The sequence below is a fragment of the Notolepis coatsorum genome (assembly GCF_963971535.1).
Source record: "Notolepis coatsorum genome assembly, chromosome: 5".
Taxonomy (NCBI): Eukaryota; Metazoa; Chordata; class Actinopteri; order Aulopiformes; family Paralepididae; genus Notolepis; species Notolepis coatsorum.
Window position 1 is genome coordinate 55,474,713 of NC_140169.1, and position 22,156 is coordinate 55,496,868.

Here is a 22,156-nt window from a genome sequence, read left to right on the forward strand (position 1 = left end):
CGTGAATCGATACTCGGTAGTACCAACGTGTTTCGGTAAGTACCTTTAAAAGTACAGAATTCGGTACCCATCCCTATATGTCATAAATGTATAGATGTAGCAGTACTGTCTCTGTATGTCATATATATGTTATGATGAATTGAAAATGGGGGACCCTGATGTAAACAAGACTAAAGTCTTTCTCTGGTCTGCATCCCCTTAACAATTGTGTGTATTGAGCTGTACTGTATTGTACCCATTCTGGAATCTGTTAATAAAATTTTCAATCAATCGACTTACTTTAAAGAGATCGATTCCTTTCAGGTCTGGTGTGAGAGCATAGCTGTCAACCCTACCGGTTTTTCCGGTATTCTCCTGTTTTTTCAACCCTCTTCACGCGCTGTTCACGGCTCACGGATTGGTACGTATTTTGTACTTATTATTTTTTACAAAATGGCTGCAATTCCCCTCCGTGACGACAGGTGGCAGCAGTGTAGATTAGAACGTTATCACAGGAAGTCAGACCGGGAGACGGTTGCAACCCGAAGAAGAATAAGGCTGCGGTTACACCTTTCGTTTCATTTTCGTATCATTGTCATATGCGTTTCGCCGCGACGTCGTGCGCCTCGAGTCACACTCGTTTTTTTTCGTTTTTGTCACCTGAGCACACTGATGTAGTACACTGCCAAAGCAGTAGGTGGCAGTATGTGGCAAACATGAAAGCAATTTCAACCAATCAGAACCTGAATGTGCCAATACACTTCCTGGAAGCTCCAGCAAAGAAAATGTCAACAAGGCAGGCGCCTATGCCGCGCCACCATCTTGCCTATTTACTCAATGCAGCAATTCTTTTTCAGCAAAGCCTAATAAAAGTGCAATAAACAAAACGGATACATTCACTGTGTGTTCTGCCTGTCATTTGTTGATGAAACAAAACTAACATCAACACAAGTGACCACCAAGAGCGGATAGTTTAGTCTAAAAAAAGATCGGTAGCATTGTTAGCTGCATGCTAACGTCAATGGAATTTGCCATTATAACCGTATAGCATTGTGGCTAGAAGCTAACGTTAGCTCACGCTACTTAGCCAGCACCAAACTGATGATATCGGGAGCTATCAGTGGTTAGATAACATTAGAGACAACGCTGTGTGTATTAAACAAAGGTGAATAGATGACTGGGCCATTTTGTTTAATGCTTGTTAAGTTGAAAGAGGAGCTTTGAGCTAACAGGGTTTGATAGCTAACACTAGCTCATGTTATCCAGTGGCAGTGCCAATCGGTAATGCTAGCAGAATGAATGGATGTAAACTTTCTTTAACATATTGCATATGGGTACAATACAATACGGCTCAATAGTTCAAGTTCTCAAGTTCTTTAATAGTTGTCATACAGAAGTACAGAATACTTTCATACAAAATGCTTCTTACTGTTACGCTCCAGAGACTGTGCTAGACAAGATAGTATCAAATAACATAATAACATAATATAGCATGAATTTAGAAGAAGAAAATGAGGTCACAGTGTTCGGTATAGACATATGTACAATGTTCTGAGTTACCATATAATATACAATACACAATACTATGCAGTGTACTAATGTACAGTACTATCTAGTGCAAAGCAGAAATGAGATGAGGTACAATTTTAGGTACAATTTACAGTAAGGTGTACGAGTTGTAGTGCAATCCTTCATCCATAAATATAAAGTGTGGGGAGTGGGTGCTACAGTGTGTTTGTTTAAAGTGGGTGTGTGCTATAAGTGTGTGGAGTGGGTGCTACAGTGTGTTTGTTTAAAGTGAGTGTGTGCGTGTGGATGTGTGTGCTATGTGCGTTTGGTGGTTGTTGTTGTGTAGTGTTCATTCATTGTTCGTTTAGCAGCCTGATGGCCTGGGGATAGAAGCTTCTTCTGAGTCTTTCTGTGCTCGCCTTGAGACTCCTGTATCGCTTGCCTGACCGCAGCAGTTCAAAGAGGCAGTTGTTCGGGTGACTGGAGTCTTTAATGATTCTCTTAGCCTTGCCCTTGCAACGCTTGTAGTAAATGTTCTGGAGGGTGGGGAGCCCCCCTCCAATTGTGCGTTCGGCTGAACGTGTCACTCTTTGTAGTGTGCTTTGGTCTTGTGCAGTGCTATTCCCAAACCAGGAGGTGATGTTGCCGGTCAAGATGCTCTCTATTGTACATGAGTAGAAGTTCTTAAGGATCTTCTGGCTGACTTGGAACTTCCTTAGGCGCCTGAGGAAGTAGAGGCGTTGTCGTGCCTTCTTCACAACACTGTTAATGTGTGTGGTCCATGTCAAGTCCTCGGATATGTAGGCTCCGAGGTACTTAAAGCTGTTGACTCTCTCAACCGGTGCCCCGTCGATGCTGAGGGGGCTGTAGTCCTTGACCCCCGACCTCCTGAAGTCCACAATCATCTCCTTTGTTTTGCTGACGTTCAGGGAGAGGCTGTTTTCCTGGCACCATCCCGCCAGGACCTTGACCTCTTCCAGGTAGGCCCTCTCGTCGTTGGCAGAGATCAGGCCCACCACCACTGTGTCGTCAGCAAATTTGACGATTGTATTGCTACTCCGCTGAGCCACACAGTCGTGTGTGTACAGGGAGTAGAGGAGGGGACTCAGAACACAGCCCTGGGGGGCCCCTATGTTGAGGGTGATGGATGAGGAGGTGCAGTTGCCTGCTCTCACCACCTGGGGTCTGCCAGTCAGGAAGTCCAAGACCCACTGGCAGAGGTCATAGCCCAAGCCCAGGTCCCTGAGCTTGGCTATGAGTATGGAGGGGACTATGGTATTGAATGCCGAGCTGTAGTCGATGAATAGCATTCTCACATAGTTCCCCTGCCTCTTGTCCAGGTGTGATGCTGCTGTGTGCAGCACATGGGATATGGCGTCCTCCGTGGACCTGTTGGGGCGGTATGCAAATTGCAGGGGGTCCATGTTGATGGGGAGGGAGGAGCAGATGTAGCCCTTTACTAGCTTCTCGAAGCACTTCATGGCTATGGAGGTGAGAGCTACAGGGCGGTAGTCGTTGAGGCAATACAAACAATTGTTAAGGGAATGCAGACTGTTGTAGCTTGGACTGGGGTCCTTATAACAATAACTTGACAACACATAGTAGCTGCATCTATTTGGTTTGGGACAGCTCTCTGTCACCGGAAGGGCACGCAGATGGTATCTACTGCGCATGGGCGTTTTCGCAACAACGGCTCCGTGCTGACTACACGCTGTTGTCGGCGCGTTTTTTAGCGGTTCTCCAAAACGCAAACACAATTTAGCGTTTCAGCCGTATCCACAAAAAACGCATTTCTGTGTAATAGGGACATGAAACGTATTCAAAAACGTATAAAAAAACGCCACAAAAACACTAGTCTAACCATGGCCTAAGAACAGAACAGCGAGCGGATTTGCGCAGAGCTCAGGGGAGAGACTGATGCGGCACCGAGGGTGTCAAATCAACTTAGCCAGTGTCTCTTGATTGCCCACTCTGTGGCTTTTGTCTCTGGAACAAAGGGTTTGCAAATCTTCTGTGGATAAAACAATACAAAGTTACTGTGTATGTGATGCAGGAATGTGTAAATGTCTTGGTGAACAGCCGTTTGCTCTGCGCCTCCCCTGTAAGGTTCACGCGTCCCCCTCCTTCACTCCGACGCCCAATTTCCTGAATGCGATTTATAAATAATAATTGATCCGTTTTAAAAGTTGTCATGAATTGTCATGGTATGACAAATACAGTTACTGGTAACTCGCAGGCATTGCAGAGATATTGAGGAAAAACACAAAATCGCATTGGCTTTTTTTCTATCTCACATTTCTCTAGACACACACACTGTTCCAAAATGATATTACCACTGCTAAATTAATGACCATAGGTATTTTTTTTATAGCTTTAACGAGTTGTAGTATTAATATGTAGCCTACAGTGATGAAGGTATAAAGACACTATGGTAATACATTGATTGATTGCTTTTATAGTTTCACAAACACATCAAGACAAATCACAAACACAAAGAAATAAAAAGAACAATAGTATGTTGCCAGACACTGTCACATCAATGAACAAACATACACCATGTCATATGCTATACACTAAGGAGGACGCAAGGGGCTGATTCTCTGACATATATACACACATTACATATATACACATACACATATATATATATATATATATATATATATATATAATATATACACCAGCGCCGCCAATAGATAAAAAAAAATTAACTAATCGATCTCACAATTTTCTGTAATCAATCTAGATTAATCTAGATTAAAAACGGCATTTTTCTACATAAAACCGAAGCTTGTAACAGATATTTACTTGAGTAAAATCATGGAATTAATGTAAAATCAACACAAAGAAAGTATATTTAGATTCAAAGACTATTTTAATAGCTTTCTTTGAATACAGTTTCTCTCCTGTGAAATACAAATGTTCAACAAAACCATAATTTACATAGCATTTACACTCTAAGTAGGAAAAGTTTACCCTACAACGAATGGCTGGGTACATACAGGTTTTGACCAGCAGATGGCAGCGACGAGGCAGCTCCATTGGGAGGGGGCGGGGCCGGGTGGGAGGGGGCAGGGCCAGGAGAAGGGGCGGGGCTAAAACGTGCATGTTTTAGCAAATCGTAATGTTGACAGCTATGTGTGAGAGACATCATCTCATTCTCAATACGACCAAAACTAAAGAGATTATCTATGACCCCAGAGAAGTGAGAGTCCATGACCCTGTGGTAATTGGCGACTGTGATATAGAGCAGGTTGCATCATATAAATACGTAACCTAGGAATCCACATAGATAATCGACTGAAATGGGATGTACATGTTGATGTTCTGTGTTCCAAACTAGCCCAACGACTGCACTTCCTCCCTAGTCTCAGACTGTTTGGTGTGAGCACAGCGATCGTGACCACATTTTATAAAGCTGTCCTAGAGAGCCTGATGAGATATGGGATGGCAGCGTGGTTTTGTACGCTCACAGTACAGTGTAAGTCGAAGATTGAAAGGCTAGTGAGAGCAGCGATGAAGGTGACCGGAAACACCATGTATTACTTTAGGGGTGTAACGATGCATCGATTAATCGAAATGCATCGATTCTAAATAATAATTTGTTTAAAATAAATAAAAAAAAACCCGAATGTAATCTCTTTGAAAGAGATGTCCTTTAAAGGTTCATGCTTCTCCCCATCTCTGGCTGACATCACCATTGTGATGCATAATGGTTTGGCGCTTTGTGTTTTCCTCAAGTGAGGGATTCTCTTTTGTCGGGTCAGCAGCGTTTTGTACTTGCTGAAGCTTCTCTCTGTATAATTATTATAACTTTTTTTTAAACTTTGACCAGTCAGCTGGTTCTTTTTAGCGTTTATCGCTTTTTCTGGTCAAGCATGACCGACAGAAACAGGTTGAATAGGATATAGATCGGGGGAAAGACACTCTGAGAAAATACGGCGAGTCCGGGAGTCGAACTCGTGTACCCCAGATCCGTGACGCGCACGGTTGTCCCCGACGCCGAAATAGCGCCGAGATACGCGGTGAGCTACTGGAGCTCCCCTGTATAATTATTTTTTAAGTTTAAATATTCTTTTTTAAGTTTAAATATCAACATTATCTGGCCATCCTCAGTAAATACTATCAAACTCCTCTGACCTCATCTGCACACACACTATAAAAACAAACTGGATATTTGGACTAACGTTTGGCTACTTGAGAGAGAGGGAGGGAGAGAGAGAGAGACGCACGTCTGACTATTACGGAGCGAGCACTGCGTTCTGAGAGAGAGAAAGAAAGAGACTCATTTACTGCGTTCCGTTGTCCCAGAATGGATTTGGTAGCTGTCATTTCATCACTCCATGCAGTAGACCGTGCAGCGTCACCGCTTTAGAGTCGTAGTGAAGATTGATTTATATGAAAACCGATTTATGTATAATTTAAGCAAATTCCACACCATTCCGCGATAATTCAGAATTCTGTGAAATCCTCTGCGATCGTGGATTCCATAGGGCCCTACTTTACACCTGTATCACTGTACATTATAATAAAACACAAGATACTTGTGCCCTAATGATGACGATAAATTAACGCTCAATTAACGACCGAATTCAGTCGTATACATTCAAAACATTCTTGGTAAATGTACCTGACGGCACTAATTCTAATGTGATGATTCAACTGCATCAATTTGAAAATGTTAGAATCGATTATAATTGAAATTAATCAGGGGGAATATATATATATATTTTTAAATGTTTAATGTTTTTTATTGACCTATAGTCCATTCATGCTGAGTGAATCAGTTCCCCCAGCCACATTTGTGTATTCAAATTTTTTTGGGGAATTAACTGATAGAAAATGAATCGAAAATGAATCGAATTGTGGTCAAATGAAGAGATTTCATGATGCATGATGCAGTGGCCAATCACGGGAACCCGGAAACACACAACTGCGTTGGGTAAAGCATACACGCGTGTAGGCCGGCTCAGCTAGGGAGACTGCTGGTGAGGCGGGAACAGGAAGAGACTCATATAAGCCTGTAGGGCCTAACAAAATTAATAGTTGGTTTCAGGTTGCCGACCGACCCTGCCGATTTAGGTGCGACCCAATATATTTTATGAGTTTTTAGAAAAAATTATAAAAAAAAAAATCATTTTTTTTTTTTTTTTTTTTTTTTTTTTTTAATAAAGTTTCATAGAAATCTTAGTCAAACATTTAGTATTATGGATATTAAACATGCTGGCAGAGTACATGCATCCATGTTGTTGTGAACATTTTAATTAAATAAAGAAATGTCCTATCCATAGTCGCCGTGGGAAAGAATAAAATAAAATAAATTCCCTACCTACCCATGGCCAAACTGACAACCAACCTGAAACCAACTATTAATTTTGTTAGGCCTAGGGACCTGCTGACAGATGGGAGAGAAAGGCCCTGGCTGTGGCTGTAACAGGACCCCCCCCCCCCCCTCCAGGCTTGCGAGCCCCAGGCCACCGCCCCGCGAGACTTGTTTCCCGTGCGCCCCAGACCACCGGGCGGTGGTCTGGGGCTCGCGGGACAGTCCACACACCGCTATCAGTGTTCTTCTTCCCCGCCAATGAAGTATTCACCCAAAGACCCAATACCGTGGCAACAACTACCGCACTACCGGTAGAATAAGTGCCGAGAACCGTGGGAAGTGATGCAAACTGTCTTGTCGTGTTTTGAACATTCATGTTGTGTTGATGGAATCACGTTAATATAGAGAGATGAGGCTGCAGGCTGTTAGCAGAACTAGCGTAACTCGCTGTTTGGGCGTAGAGAGAGCGTATGTCAGTCGCCAATCAGATCACGCAAACCGAACGCGGAAGTGCAACTCCGTCAGGGAAAATATACACGCTTCCGGGAAATATAAAGCAGAAGAAGAAGAAGAAGAAGAAGAAGAGTGATGCATTGTGGGATGTCTCGGTGGTCAGAGTCTCCGCGGGAACGACAGAGAGAGGTCGAACTTCATGTGTGTGGAACGTTAGTCAACAACATTCAGAATAGAGAGCTGTTGTCAACCCTGCAAACCGAAACAAATGCACAGTCCTTGAGAGAACGGTTTCCTGGTTTACTGTGGGGAATTATTAGCCCGAAGTGTGTTGTTGTGGTGATGTCGGGAGTCGCGCTGTTTCTATGTAAACTGCGCACAACGCGTCCAATAAATGCGTCTTTAACATGCTTTATATCCTTATTTACTATATGCCGCGGTAAATCACTGAGTGATCTAATATACATATTATTTGCGTGTTGTGATGATGTCGGGAGTCGCGCTGTTTCTATGTATACTGCGCGCAACGCGTCCAATAAATGCGTCTTTAACATGCTTTATATCCTTATTTACTATATGCCGCGGTTAATCACTGAGTGATCTAATATGCATATTATTCAGAGCGAGAGGGGGGGGGATTGTGTTAATCACATTGACGCTGTCTGTCTGTCGCGCGTCTACTGTGCCGAGTCAAGCGAGCACATTCAGCTGGGGACTAGAAAGGTGCGCTCAGTAGAGCACAGATGTCCGCTGCGCAGCCAGAGAAAAGATGGAATTAATGTACTGTATGCATTCAGAAGTGCTGAATAAATGTTTTATGGACCCATAATAGTGATTATTTATTACTTAAGTTAAGTTTAGCCATAATCATATATTTTTCCATAATCATAATGTTCCACAACATTGGTAAAAAAAAATCTATTCTATGAATCATTTTCGGCCTTTCGGTTTTCGGCCAACTGTTTTCTATTTTCGGTATCTGTTTCGGCCAAGAATTTCCCATTTGGTGCATCCCTAGTGTTTACATCTGTCTGCTTGAGAAAATACCATGTTCTGCATGCACTGCACTTCCGGGTCACATGGAGGTCACGGGGGGGGGGGGGGCATGAAACTTTATTAACAGATTGCAGAATGGGTACAATACAGTACGGCTCAATACACACAATTGTTAAGGGGATGCAGACCGGAGAAAGACTTTCGTCTTGTTTACATCAGGGTCCCCCATTTTCAATTCATAGTGACATTTATGACATACACAACATACATGACATCATGACATAGGGACATACATGACATAATAGTACTGTTACATTTGTGACATATACGATAATATGCAAATATACAGTACAGTACAGGGGGTTTGGATGGTGGCTAGTTTCAAATTGCAGTCTCCCGCAGGTGCTCTTTAAGAGCGGTTTTGAATGTGGGTAGGGATCAGTGCATGTGAGCGGATCGGAGCGCGAGCGGCGCGGGGCGCGGAGCGGCCGGTTTTGACGTGAGCGAGGAGTGGGTTTTAAAATGAGTCGGCGGGACGTCCGGAGCGAGAGTTCTCCTCCGCTCCAATCCACTCCAGGCCGCTCACAGTGGTTTAACACTGATGTAATATATACATGCAGTACAATGCCAAAGCAACAGATGGCGATGTACAAACATGAAGGCCATTTTCAACCAATGAGAAGGGTGAACCTGTGATAGGCTGTTCGTTCAGGCTTTGTCACTGTAGAGACGCCCACACTCACTCTAGTTAGAAAAAGTATATCGACGCCATTGTTGTTGACGTTAGCTTACATGCTAACGTTAATGGCAGCGACCATAGCATTGTGGCTCGGCTAGCCTATCATCGCTTAATAGAGATAGTGAATGGATAAACAACGTTATTTAACATTGCAGAATGGCTACAATTACAATGCGGCTCAATACAAACAATTGTTAAGGGGCCCAGGGGGTGTAGACTGTTGTAGTTTGAGCTCATTTACACCATGCTCCAAAAAAAGAAGAAAAAAAACTGCCGAGCGATCTGGAGCGGGGAGCGCTCGATTCAAGGTGAGCGGGGAGCGAGCAGAGAGCGACTTGGGGGCGGGGTCAACATGAGTGATTAGCGGAGCGGACCAAGCTTTAAAGAGCGAAGAGCGGATTTCTCGGCCGCGCCGATCCGCTCACGTGGTCTGGTAGGGATTCACATCTTTTTACGGCTGTGGGTAGAGCTGCCGCGATTACCGCATTACCGCGGTATCGCTGTTACATCACGGCCACCGCAGAGTAGGCTGAATACCGCGTCACCGCTGTTTTTTATAATAATAATAATAAATTACCCTCCTCTCGTTGGGCTTGCGGCTCTGCAGATATACCCTACTCATCTATCGAGGTTCCAAGCGACCCTATTGGGTACCAGAAAAGTCACGTGAAACATTGCAGACCACTGATTGGTCAGAAGAGAGACGCGTCACACGTTGTAGCGTCATGCAGTGTGTTACCACCAATCGGCAAGCGCGTATTAGGTTTTTACTTCCTGAATGTCAGATCATCACAACACGGCTAATAACGTTAGCTTTAACTCTCCGCCGGAGTGGACTACATCGCTCCTAAGGAGTACTAAACGAGACATAATGATTTTACTGTCTGCAACGAATGTTATAATAAAAGCCCTTCGTTCTATACACTTGTCTGATTGAAAACTTTATTAACAGACCGCAGAATGGGACAACTCAGCACGCTCTGAGCAAAGAAAGGAACTGAGATATGAATAGAGTATTGCTTGCCTTGCTATTGTCCGGTAAATACGCTGATGTTATTGAACGTATAACTATATAATGTTAATGCCACAAAACGAATGCCTTTATTATAAAGTAGTAACTTTATAGTAATAAGAAAGGGTCGGGGGGGTTAGGGGTAACCACCCCTGCCCGCGACACCGAGTGAACGGCGCACGACCAGAGTGGAAACTTCGAATCCGTGTTTCACTTTCAATAACTAATGCGTGCTTGCCGAATCCCAAACAATATTCATGCTGCAAAGTCATCCTCTAAAAATAGACATTTAGACTAGAGGCTGGCTATATGCTATAAAGAGTAGACTACTACTAAAAAAAAAATGCATTCAAACTTTTTTTTTAAATTTTTTGTGTGCATGCGGTAATAACCGCGGCGGTAGGAAATATTTTGCAAATTTGTGCGGTAAGGAAATAATCAATACCGCGGCAGCTCTAGCTGTGGGTAGGGCGTTCCACATTGTTGTGGCATAATTGCGAAACGTGTTTTGTCCCTTGTTTGTGCCGAATCTGGGTTGCACGTGATTTGTGGAACTCCCTCTGGTGTTGTGGGCGTGGTATTCACTGACATTTGGGAAGTATTTAGACATTTAGTATTTAGACATTATTTGAACAGGATGCCACTCGGTTGCAAAAAGCTTTTAATTCTTCCTCCAACAGGTTACAAACCTTGAAACAAGACACACATTCAATCAATAACTACCACAATACTACTATCATTCTTAAAACAAATCGCTTACACACATCCACTCACCAGTTCTCAATCGTCTCCCTTCGCTGCTGTCAAATTCCCCGCAACTTCCTGTTTACTAGTTTCACTGACACCACATGACGTATCTCGACCAATTACAGCTAGGGATGCACGATATTGCTTTTTTGACACCGATAACTTTATGCTCCTCAAGCCGATAACCGATATCGATAACCGATATTTATTGTATTATAATTTTTTTTTTAATGTATATATTTTTTTTTCAACATGAAACAAAACATATCACAATACAATAATAATACATAAAAAGACTTCCCAGGACAATAACTTAACACCAACTTAAATGTGACCTAACCAGAGACAACAGAAACAAAAGCCAAGACAACAGTTTTGACTGATAAAGTGACCATATTTATTTTTCCAAATGAAAATTCACAATCAGTCAACAGTTTGTGGTGCATCCAACCTAAGACGCTCGAAGCTTTTTGTTCTTCTTTTTTCAAAGCGGAGCCTTGAAAAAGAGGCTTTGAGTGGACACATCACCACCACAACAACGGGTCACCTGCGGCATCACCACCGCCACGGTGTTGGGGGCCCGCGACGACGGCGCGAGCACGCTTGTACCTATATTGACGAGTCGTTTGCTAAATTAAAGAAGTTTGACAGAAATGACCCAAGGTAGGGCTGGGCGATATGACCAAAAACGTTATTGCGATAAAATTATAAAATTATTTTCATATAACTCGATATTGATAATTATCGTCGATATAATGTCTGTCAAGTTTAATTAACTTATTATGCCCGGCGCCGATACGTGGGCTGACTTGTTTTGCTGCTGTGAATGTCTCGAGAGTCGAGTTGATGTCGTCATCAGTCCGCGCACGTTAGCAGTTAGCCAAAGCAAGCGGAGTATCTCATGATAATGTACTAAAAATGACCCTAAAATACTCTGTTCCGCCCAATTCATTGCAACGACGTCCACCGTATACCCCACACTACTATAACAGTTACCCTCAGAATTCAAAACACACACCAACTCGGCAGGTAACCTGTAAAATAGCGCCGTGCAAGCTAATTAGCCATAGCCAGCCTCGTTTCCGAGCGGAGTATCTTATGACAATGTACTAAAAATGACCCTAAAATACTCTGTTCCGCCCAATTCATTGCAACGACGTCCACCGTATACCCCACACTACTATAACAGTTACCCTCAGAATTCAAAACACACACCAACTCGGCAGGTAAACTGTAAAATAGCGCCGTGCAAGCTAATTAGCCATAGCCAGCCTTGTTTACTGAATCCTACCTCCGCGTCTCCTTCCGGGTCTCCTTCCGCTATCGGCCATCTCCTTCACTGATTGGTTGTTAGTGCGTGTGCTCATATCCAAGCTTGGAAAATCGATATATCGAAACTTTGCGACCACGTTTCATGTTTATTTCGAGGAAATAATTTATCGCGATAGTTATCGTTATCGTTTTATCGCCCAGCCCTAACCCAAGGGCTCAAGCCGCTAGCTTTTAAGCAGTCCTTGGTGGTGCAAATTAACCTGGCTACTACGGAGCAATAAGTGACTGCGTATTCAACCAAGGGTTGCATCACAGCCACGAAAGGGGCTAGCTTTGCTTAGCTCCTCGCGTCGTCGTGGGCTTCTAAGTTAACACAATAACACACCGTCGTGGCGGTGGTGATGCCGCAGATGACCCGTCGGGCTGGATGTATTGCAAGTTGTTGCCCTTTTCCCTCCTTGTGGAACTTCTGCATTGCATTTATTACAAATAGCAAGCGAACTTTTTCCTCTGAAATTCCGAGTACCGACACGGCCATCTTTGTTGTTAACGTCCGCGCTGCTTCCAGAAACTTGCGTGGCTACGTCACAGCCAAGAAAGGGAGCGCTGGATTTGTGTAAAACGCCCTGTTCCTAAACCACACGCTGTCAGTCGTACCACAGTACTGACAAAACGGGAGGAGCCTACAGTCAAAACAAACGCACTTCATTCCAATTCACCCACACCGCATTTTTTTTTACCAAAAAATATATTATATTATCGGAGCTATTAATAACGTTATCGGGTTTATCGGGATGACGTCATAATTGCTGATAATTATCGTGCATCCCTAATTACAGCCCACTCCTCGCTACGTCCCTGGATCACATGTGAAATGACTACATCTCCATTCACAACTTTAACCAAGCATACAGTGCCTCCATACATCCGAAAATGAAAACATAATTATAATCATAGCTCAACTACCACTAATCAACATTCACATAAACGCACAGCATAAAAAACAACACAAAAAACATTACTTATTTACACACACAGACTAAAGTGCACCTAAACTCCACCACCACAATAGAAAGCTGCACACCTCCCACTTGGTATCCTGGACTCTAGACCCAAGGAGACCACAACAAATAACCGCTCTCCTTTGGCGGTGGAATCTTCGGATCAACCTTCTCATGGGGTGCTGTTATTGCTCTTCTACAGGTAAGAGCAATAAGAGACGTCTCTGCTGAGGACAATAGAGAGTCTATGATCGCTGCTGATCTTCTCCGGACGCTTGCCCGAGGCCACTGGACAGCTGGGGCACGTTCTCACTTTGACATCACGGACGACCCCATTCACATCAGGGGCCACCTCCACAACCCGGCCCAGTCTGAACTGAGTCGGAGGTCTGCCGGAAGAGGATGGTCCCACGTGTCTTTCTTCGAGCCCCCTCCCCAAGCCACCTGGAAAGCTCGCCTCACCAGAATGGCCCCTTTCTCTTTGACCGGGGTAGCAAGCCCGATAGGGTCATAGAGCCCTGCCACCTGACTCAGGAGCTCCCTTCTGGTCAGAGGATCTGGCGTCTGCTCTCTGACCTCCCCCTCAAGAAGGTCGACCCCTGTCCTCATCTTCTGCTTTCTTTTGGAGAAATTTATCGAGACCATCAGGAAGAGCCTGTCACTATCAACATAGTAGCCAACGCCGAGGGCCTTGTTGTCTTCCTGCCCTAGCTGGTTGGGCAACACCAGGGTTTGGAGCGCCATACTCGGAGTCTCAATAGATTGCTTGGGCTGACTTCTTTCACGCCTCCCACTTTGACCGGACCGAACCCATGGCTTGAGAGAAAAGCCTCCAGCGGTGAGGATCTCTTCCACTCCTCTCGTGATCTTGTCCAGCTTCCCTCGGTCATTGTGGGATGTGAGGATATCGTCCACATAGCTGTCCTCCTCAAGGACCCTCCTCTCCTCATCCATGTGAGAGAACTTGGGAAGCCTCGCCGTTTCCCTCATAGCCAGCTGTGCTATGCAGTGTGCACCCAGCTGGCCTGTCTCCGATGTTGACCCGAGTGATGGCGAAATCTTTGATCTCTTCCTCTGGTGAGTCCCTCCAGAGGAACCGATGAAGGTGGACCTCTCTTTCATTTAACCACACAGAATTATACATCTTTCTAATATCTCCTATGGCCGCATGCTCTCCTGTCCTGAACCTGAGCAGGACCGCCCGGATGGGATTTAGAACATCCGGACCCTTCAGCAGAATGCTGTTCATACTCGTCCCTTTGAACTCCTGGCTGCTGTTCCAGACAAGGCGCACTGGCATAGTGACAGAATGGGTTTGGTGCGATTAGATGACTCACGTACCAAACAGGCCCTCTCCAACTGCTGATCATGTTCTTCTCCAACTCGATGGCTGCTCCTCTTTCCACCATCTCATGAACTTGTGCTGTATACGCCGTTCTCCATAATGGGTCCTTCATGATGCGCTTTTCGGTCCTCAGGAACGTCTCTTCCACCACCTTCCTGTTGTATGGAAGCGAAACAGGATCTTCTGTCCAGGGGTATCCTGCATCCCAGTGAGGTGAGTTGCTATGGTTGTCAGTGGTCACATAGGACAGACCTTCTTTGATCTTTTCTAGTTCCCTTCTACTAGAGTCATCTCCTTTCCCCCTGGCTGGCAAGTCCCGCACCGATATCCCCCGCACTTTGGCTCGCAGGCGGCTCCGATGCTATCCCACCTCCACCATTCAAGAACTTCTTTGCTGGTCGTGGCTGTGTTTCTGACCTCACTTTCTTGCTCCGGGCCCTGAGCCCCTTTTTTGGTGATTACCAGCTCACAGGAGATCTCTTCCACCTTGACTGCCTTTGTTCTCATAGAGCGTGCAAAATGAGTCCTTGAGTTGTGAATTGACATCTCCATCTCCTCAAACAGATCAGGGTGCGCTCCCCCCACAGTCTTCCCTAGTGGGCCGTCCCACAGCACCAGGTCTCCCACTCTTTTCATCCGCTGTGTAGCAAGCCGACCCTCCCGGTGGCTGATCAAGAGCTCGATCTTCTCTGGCCGGACCAGCTCCTCTGTCTTGACCTCTGGGAAGAACTTTTGAAGCTGCTTTGGGCTAACGACCTTGCCTGCTCGGGCGATTTCATCCAGGCCATAACAGACTATCTGGTGGGGACTCCACATGTCCTCTGAAATGCGCATCCTGACCTTGAGCAGGTACCTTTCAGTCTCGACTCTCACCTTCATTCCTCCGACCCCATGCACGACCAACGTTATTTTCTCCCCTCTCAGTCTGAGTCTTTCGGCAGCTTGGTGGGTTATGTAGTTAGTGTCGGACGCAAGGTCTACCAGGGTCCCAATAGTTTGCCCTCCGTTTGTCGTGACCTCCATGATCATCATAAGCACAGGATGCTCCCTCAGGCCAATCTCTTCAAGGAGACTACCACTCCTAGTGTTTGTACTCATTGACACCGTTGTTTGGTTGGTGAATGCCTTTATAATCTGGTCTGCTGCTTCAGGGGAGATATTAGCAAGCGCCCTCTGTTGTTCATCTGAGAGCGTTCCCGCGTTTGCGCCACTTGTTTCCACCCTTTGCCTTCCCCTTTTCCTCTCCTCTCCTCTCTGCCCCCCTTCCGCAGAGCACATGAGGTAGTGGTGGTCGGAGGTCTCTCCCTTTTGGCAGCACTTTTTCCTGCAGAGGAACCTGTCGCTGCATTCTCCATCCTCCTGATGGGATGCCAAACATCTCTGGCAGGCTTCATTCTTTTCGACAATGTCTCTCTTCTCAGCCAGACTGAGCGCTTTGAACTTTTTACAGAAGAAAATCCTGCCTCCGTGTTTCTCATCCCCACACGTGCTGCATTCTTCTCCAGCCGCATCCTTTCCTGTGGCCCTTGTGAACGCCTTCCACTCTGGCTTGCTTGGCTTCTCGAATACCTCCGAGGGTCTTAGCTGCACCAATGCCTCAAGGACTACTTCTTCATTTTTTAGAAATTTTAGGAGAGCGTCAAAGTGGCCTTCAGGGGTGACATTGTTCACAGGTGCAGGTTTAAAGGTGAGCCAGCTCCTCAGCTCACATTCAGGCATCTTGCTCTCAATAGATTTGATAACAAGTGGATTCTTTATAGCATCAATGCTCCCTAAGTCTGTCAGGTCAGTAAGGGCCTTCTCAACAGCTTGGATGAGCTCTATTGTTTTCCTCGGCTGGTTACCTTTTGCCACCGGCAACTTCTCCAACTCTTCAATTATTTGAATAGCGATGGTGGTCTTATTCCCGAACCGGTTTTCAAGGACCCTAAACATATCATGAGCTGTGTCGTAGCTTGAGAGCCTAACGCCACTGACGACTCTCTCCTCCACACTGTCTAGGAGCTGGAATTTCTTCACTTCGGCTGACTCAGATGGATCTCCCTGTCGCTGGAGGTTTTCCCAGTCTCTTCGCCAACGGTGAAAGTCTCGCATGCAACCGTTGAATTTTGGTAGTTTTATTGGCTGGAGCCGAACTCTTGGTTAGGCTGATGCTTGTGAGCCTCCTGCTCCCAGGCTCGCCAGGCTAGCACTCTGTGCTTCCTCCCATGCTTTCAGCTGCCCCTTGGCCAGCTCGGCACGCTCTTCTGCGGCGGCCTCTGCCATTTCCAACTGAATCCCAGCTGCCTTTTCTCTGGCCTCTGCGGCCCTCTCCTCAGACCCAGCGCTAACTTCGGCTGCCTTAAGCCTGGTCTCGGCGGCTCTTCTTTCAGCCTCAGCGGCTCCCTTTTCAGCTTCTGCGATGTCAGAGGTGGCCTTTTGCCTGATTTCAATGGCTCTATTAGCCTGCTCTTTCTGGACCCTGCCGAAATCAACTACCCACCTTTGCCAGAGGTCAATTCTCTTGTCCTCCAGCACTTGCAGCTTCTTACTAACCTCGCACACAGCGCCTTCAGGGATCCACCCTTCCCAGACAGCTAGCAGACTTTCTGCCTTGGTGATGAGAGATTCCAAGAGTGTGACTTGTTCTTTACCATTTTCGTAGGTGATTGTTTCCAGGTTAACTTCTCCCGCACCTTCATAGCTTCTTTCTGCCCGTCCAATGGCTGCTTTTAGCTCGGTCTCTGCATATTTTGACCAAAGGTTGGAATGGATTGCCTGCTTCACCTCTTTTAATGTTGTATCACACTCTATGGTTACCCTCTCCAAGTCTGCTTTGGCTTTATCATCCACAGCCTCCATGTCGCCTGCTTCATCAATCAGACAGGCCTCACAAACATAATTAGCTGCATGAAGCCTTTCTGCGTCCTCAGAAAGGGATTTCCACTCACTTTTCAATTCCTCTCGCAGCATAGTTGGCGCCATTCGCAAAATGCTGTTGGCCTTTCTTGTGAAAGCTGCCTTCACTTTGGCCCTCTCTTTCTTTAATTGATCCATTTTTATTTATTTATTTTTATTTATTTATTATTTATTTGACCATTGATGCTAATTGAGTGTACCCGTAACTCCTTATCTACCTTGTGTCTTCCGCCCTCTCTAGCTGCCTAAACTAGCTCAGAAGCTTCTTCCCTGACTATCCTAGCCTAACTAGTCTTCAGCGGCGTTACCGGGCTCACCAGAGGTCCCCCGGGGATACCTCCCAAAAATGGAAAACAATACAAATAAACAAAGTGGAGTAGGTTTCACCTTCTCCCGCCGGCTTGCCACCCGGGTACACTCAAACTAAGCTAAAGGTCTTGACATTAGAGGGCTACTAAATCATCTATACCTAAATAATATAATTGGCACCATCACAGGGCTAGTAATGAGCTATAGCTTTTATCTTTAGCTGCCTTCATGTTTGTCCACGTTAGCGTTGGTATGCTATTTGATAGCTAGTTTCAGTAGCTTGGCATTACTCCTGATCGCATTTGAAGTTAGCACTGACATCTGTCAAACAACGTTTTCATTCATTCACTCATTCAGCTGCGTTAGCTTCCTTAGCTGTGTTAGCTGCTTGTATTAGCATTTGAACCAGGTGAACGTTCCTGCTCGCTGACCCGTATGGCCTGATGCGCGAGTTATTTCATTTACAACGACACAGGAGTACCTCATATCCCTCGGTTATTTTGTCCTTATCTGACGGCGCGTTCAGCCACTCTTCTGCCACCGCCCGTGGTTTGTAACTGTGCTGCTTTACTCCCGCTGCTGGGGTGAAGGGAATTACAGGATGCCACTCGGTTGCAAAAAGCTTTTAATTCTTCCTCCAACAGGTTACAAACCTTGAAACAAGACACACATTCAATCAATAACTACCACAATACTACTATCATTCTTAAAACAAATCGCTTACACACATCCACTCACCAGTTCTCAATCGTCTCCCTTCGCTGCTGTCAAATTCCCCGCAACTTCCTGTTTACTAGTTTCACTGACACCACGTGACGTATCTCGACCAATTACAGCCCACTCCTCGCTACGTCCCTGGATCACATGTGAAATGACTACATCTCCATTCACAACTTTAACCAAGCATACAGTGCCTCCATACATCCGAAAATGAACACATAATTATAATCATAGCTCAACTACCACTAATCAACATTCACATAAACGCACAGCATAAAAAAACAACACAAAAAACATTACTTATTTACACACACAGACTAAAGTGCACCTAAACTCCACCACCACAATAGAAAGCTGCACAGGTACCTTGAGAGCCTTGACGTAAGTGGTTGTACTAGCTACCATAGATGATCCAATATACTTTAATAATAATCTCCTAAACACGGAGATACCAATCTCAAGTCGATCTGCACCTCCACGACGAGGTAAATAGAATACAAGCGGCGAACGTTAACGCCGCCATTTTGGTGCTGGGTGATTTCAATAGCGCCAATCTGAGAAAGGTATTACCTGACTTCTATCAGCATGTGACTTGCAACACCAGAGGCGGTAACATCCTAGATCACTGTTACACGCAATTTAAAGGTGGCTACAAGGCTCATTCTGATAGTGGCTTTGGTAAGTCAGATCACGCGTCCATCTTTCTTTCACCAATGTACAAACAGAGAATCAAAAGTACTCCTGTAGTCTCGCGAGAGGTGCAGAAATGGGATTTGACGTCGGGGGAGACGCTCCGGTCTGCGTTTGACTGCACAGACTGGAATGTGTTCCGCGACACAGATAACATTAATGTCTACACGGAGACAGTGGTGGACTATGTGTGTACTTTGGTGGAAGAAACAATCCCCACTACCAAAATGAGAGTTTACCCAAATCAAAAACCCTGGGTAGACAAATCCGTCCGTGAAGCTCTGAGAGAGCGCACCAAAGCATACAACGACGGCCTAGTGGCAGGCAACATGAATGACCACAAGGTGGCGCGATACAACGTAAGGAGAACAGTGTCAGAGGCCAAACGGCGCTACAGGGATAAAATTGAACTCCAGTTTGAACAAGCTGACTCTAGAGCTATGTGGCAGGGGCTCAAAACGATGACAGACTACAAAGGCGCCTCCCTCAAACTGAACAGTGACATCTCCTTAGCAAATGACCTCAATACCTTCTATGCGAGGTTTGATGCTGGTAATAACAACACCAGCTCACAAGCCACGGCAATGGGGGGGGGGGGGGGGGGGGGGTCGGCTGCTGATGGAGGCGCAGTGTTCAGGGTAACAGAGCATGAGGTGAGGCGGACCTTTAAAAAAGTGAATATCAGGAAGGCAGCAGGTCCGGACGGCATCCCCGGCCGCGTCCTAAAAGTCTGTGCCGACCAACTGGCCCCAGTATTCACTGACATATTTAACCTGTCCTTAGAACAGGCTGTCATCCCCACCTGCCTGAAGAAGTCCACTATTATCCCTGTACCCAAAAAATCCAAGCCTGCTTGCCTCAACGACTACCGCCCTGTAGCTCTCACCTCCATAGCCATGAAGTGCTTTGAGAAGCTAGTAAAGGGCTACATCTGCTCCTCCCTCCCCATCAACATGGACCCCCTGCAATTTGCATACCGCCCCAACAGGTCCACGGAGGACGCCATAGCCCATGTGCTGCACACAGCAGCATCACACCTGGACAAGAGGCAGGGGAACTATGTGAGAATGCTATTCATCGACTACAGCTCGGCATTCAATACCATAGTCCCCTCCATACTCATAGCCAAGCTCAGGGACCTGGGCTTGAACTATGACCTCTGCCAGTGGGTCTTGGACTTCCTGACTGGCAGACCCCAAGTGGTGAGAGCAGGCAACTGCACCTCCTCATCCATCACCCTCAACATAGGGGCCCCCCAGGGCTGTGTTCTGAGTCCCCTCCTCTACTCCCTGTACACACACGACTGTGTGGCTCAGCGGAGTAGCAATACAATCATCAAATTTGCTGACGACAGTGGTGGTGGGCCTGATCTCTGCCAACGACGAGAGGGCCTACCTGGAAGAGGTCAAGGTCCTGGCGGGATGGTGCCAGGAAAACAGCCTCTCCCTGAACGTCAGCAAAACAAAGGAGATGATTGTGGACTTCAGGAGGTCGGGGGTCAAGGACTACAGCCCCCTCAGCATCGACGGGGCACCGGTTGAGAGAGTCAACAGCTTTAAGTACCTCGGAGCCTACATATCCGAGGACTTGACATGGACCACACACATTGACAGTGTTGTGAAGAAGGCACGACAACGCCTCTACTTCCTCAGGCGCCTAAGGAAGTTCCAAGTCAGTCAGAAGATCCTTAAGAACTTCTACTCATGTACAATAGAGAGCATCTTGACCGGCAACATCACCTCCTGGTTTGGGAATAGCACTGCACAAGACCGAAGCAGACTACAAAGAGTGACACGTTCAGCCGAACGCACAATTGGAGGGGGGCTCCCCACCCTCCAGAACATTTACAACAAGCGTTGCAAGGGCAAGGCTAAGAGAATCATTAAAGACTCCAGTCACCCGAACAACTGCCTCTTTGAACTGCTGCGGTCAGGCAAGCGATACCGGAGTCTCAAGGCGAGCACAGAAAGACTCAGAAGAAGCTTCTATCCCCAGGCCATCAGGCTGCTAAACGAACAATGAACACTACACAACAACAACCACCAAACGCACATAGCACACACATCCACACGCACACACTCACTTTAAACAAACACACTGTAGCACCCACTCCACACACTTTATAGCACACACCCACTTTAAACAAACACACTGTAGCACCCACTCCCCACACTTTATATTTATTGATGAAGGATTGCACTACAACTCGTACACCTTACTGTAAATTGTACCTAAATTGTACCTCATCCCATTTCTGCTTTGCACTATATAGTACTGTACATTAGTACACTGCATAGTATTGTATATTATTATAGGGTAACTCAGAACATTGTACATATGTCTATACCGAACACTGTGACCTCATTTTCTTCTTCTAAATTACATGCACTATGTTATTTGATACTATCTTGTCTAGCACAGTCTCTGGAGCGTAACAGTAAGAAGCATTTTGTATGAAAGTATTCTGTACTTCTGTATGACAACTATTAAAGAAACTTGAACTTTCTCTATTGGATCATGTCTCCAGCACCCCCACAGCCGTAGCTACAACCACTTAGTTAGGTTAACTTACCACCACCGTAAAGCGGACAAAGGGCACTAGAGAACACTTATAAATTCACACACTTTAATGAAGCAAACAAATGCCTTAATAATTAAACTTTATTTGTTTAGAACCTTTCATACAAGAGTTGCAGCTCAAAGTGCTTCACAGCAGTAAAAAAAGACAGGCATAAAATTGGCACGGACACATACACGTCTCACGACTCAGTGCATGTGTGTGTGTTCCTGTGGGTTGCTCATCGCACGTGTGTGTGTTAATCTGATGACAAATAAAGACTTATACTTATACGTATACGTACTGTATAGTGCGAAATAAATCGTTCAAAAGTAGCGGTCCACACACCGCTATCAGTGTTCTTCTTCCCCGCCAATGAAGTATTCACCCAAAGACCCAATACCGTGGCAACAACTACCGCACTACCGGTAGAATAAGTGCCGAGAACCGTGGGAAGTGATGCAAACTGTCTTGTCGTGTTTTGAACATTCATGTTGTGTTGATGGAATCACGTTAATATAGAGAGATGAGGCTGCAGGCTGTTAGCAGAACTAGCGTAACGCGCTGTTTGGGCGTAGAGAGAGCGTACGTCAGTCGCCAATCAGA

At 45.7% G+C, this 22,156-nt stretch overlaps 1 protein-coding gene across 1 annotated transcript in view; it reads left to right on the forward strand.

Annotated features, from left to right (window-relative positions):
- The first annotated feature begins 317 nt into the window (after positions 1 to 317).
- The window catches only part of LOC311229088 (uncharacterized protein), a 68,088-nt gene continuing 46,249 nt past the window's right edge, over positions 318 to 22,156 (forward strand). Inside the window, exon 1 of the mRNA XM_084315097.1 lies at positions 318 to 400. The gene's annotated coding sequence lies outside the window, so the exon portion shown is untranslated. The remainder of the gene's footprint in view (positions 401 to 22,156) is intronic.